We start from the raw sequence: 2244 nt of genomic DNA, 5'->3' as shown, positions 1-2244 counted from the left end.
TAAGAGCAAACTTATATTTTCATGGGGTTTGCCTTGCCTCAACATCTAAATAAATAAAAGATGGCACCGAAAAAGAAGCAATCGACTCTCTTCAAGAATTTGCTTGATAGGCGCTACGTACTATCTTGAACAATGTTCTGACCACAAAAGTGTGCAGTTCTACCCTTGAATCACATGGGAGTCACACCACAAAAAGCACAAATGAACCACATGCAATGAAATTTGCATGTATTTCTGGCCGGATACCCCAATATATTGTACTAATGTATATAGGTCCCCATAACTCAAGTGTGATCGTCATAGACTCATAGAGCAAAAGCAATATAGTTCAATATTCACTTGTTCCCGGTAATGGTTATGTTCTTTATTTCTCATCTAGCAGAAACTAATTAAACTCTGTTGGCTCTCCAATGAGTGTCTCTCTCTCTCTCCCCCTCTCTCTTCTTTACTTAAAAACTAACATAAAGGAAAATGTAAAAGAAATGTAATTATGTACGACTTGAAAATGATGTTAATTAGTAAATGCGAAGTGGTCCAAGAAAAAAATAAAATAAATAAATCTTTCTAATAATTCAAATATTATATGGTTGTAAATTAATGACAATTTAAGGGAACTGATTTATGCAAAAATGATAAGACGTTCCGACAATCAATTGAAGGAGCATGTTCACATTTTTGTACGTATCACACTTAGCCAATAATACGGATTATTATTTTTGCTCATGGGTCCGTCCATACTAATTATTATTTAGTCATTGTCAACTTAATTGTGCAATAGAATGTATGGTGGAACACATCGAGATTATTTAGGTAGTACTTACTAGAGATGAGATGCCAATCAATTTTCCACTCTTTTGATATCATCTCTAATAAATTATTTTTGTTAGGAATACACGATTCACGTATACAGTTCATGAGATCGAATAAGAATAGAGAAAACAACAAACAATTTTGTTGGTCCATCCTTTAACGTAAAACATTGCTCGGATTAAATTGATTCACAATAATCCTAAGCCGTAAGCGACGTAATTGTAGAGTGACCATGAACTAACAAAATATTATACGAGTCACTTTATGACTAGAAGTATGGTGAGAGCGCATGAGATATAGATATACTCTTTACCTCCAATATTCTAAACTAGTTAAAATTTCTGTATTGCATCTACACTGACCGGATGGTTGGATCAAATGTTTTCCTCCTAAATTTATATCATTTTTTTCAGCAGTCCACTTCGAGGTGGTTTAAATAAAAATAAATAAACAAAAATCTTTCCCATAATCTATAATTTAATTTTATCTAGTTCAACGTACTTAATCAGATTATCGATTGACCGACACGCACCAAAATAAAACAAAATGCAATTATCATCATTATTAATTTCATGAGACCACCCCCCCTCCTCTACACTACCCCCTAGCTCTACCCCACTTGGATTTATTTTATATGTTGTGACATTAGTCAACACAAACAGTTGTGTTGATAGATTAGATTAATAATTAACTTTTTCATGTGGTTCATGGCTTTATTATATGCCTTTAGTTACAATGTAGACAACCTAACTACTATATCATTCCATATTCAATACTCTTTTTGCGTTTAAAGTGCACCGTTCAATCATATTTATCCTTGGTGAAATATAGATAAAAAGTACCCTAGTTGTGGGCACTCCCACGAGCCGTACCCCCATGTCATTAATTTAAATGAGACGGTCTTTGAATCAAAGATTTTATCCATTTTAGAGGATGTTTCGTATGAATTAAAATAAGATTTTTAGGAGAATGTGATGAAAGTTCTTGAAATATGTGATTGAAAAGTTGTGAGGCCCATGAGAAATGTAGTTAACATTGATTATTTGACTTTAACTTAGATTAAAATCTGATTTTAATCCAAACCAAGCAAACACTTAATTTGCGAAATAGTGTCACATGAAGCGTACAATAATTGCATTTTGATTTAGGCTTGTTCTATAAAAGTTGTGAGCTTTGAATTGATAATGTTATAGATTTATTATGGGATGGTGTTTAAATCAAAGGTTTTATCCATCATTGAGGTGTAAAATGATGTGTTTTAAATAATTGTCCTCTATTAATATGAAAGTCGAGATTCGTTGATTTATGGTGGAGACTTGTAGGTCATAAATTCTTGATGGGACGGCATTTGGAATCAAGGGTTTTATCCATTTTTAAAATGTAAAAGGTGGTTGCTTTTTGATTATATTCTATAAAGTTTCAATTCTTTGAATT

This window comes from Olea europaea, chromosome 18, assembly GCF_002742605.1.
Source record: "Olea europaea var. sylvestris chromosome 18, O_europaea_v1, whole genome shotgun sequence".
Lineage (NCBI taxonomy): Eukaryota > Viridiplantae > Streptophyta > Magnoliopsida > Lamiales > Oleaceae > Olea > Olea europaea.
Note: the sequence above shows the minus strand (reverse complement) of the source record.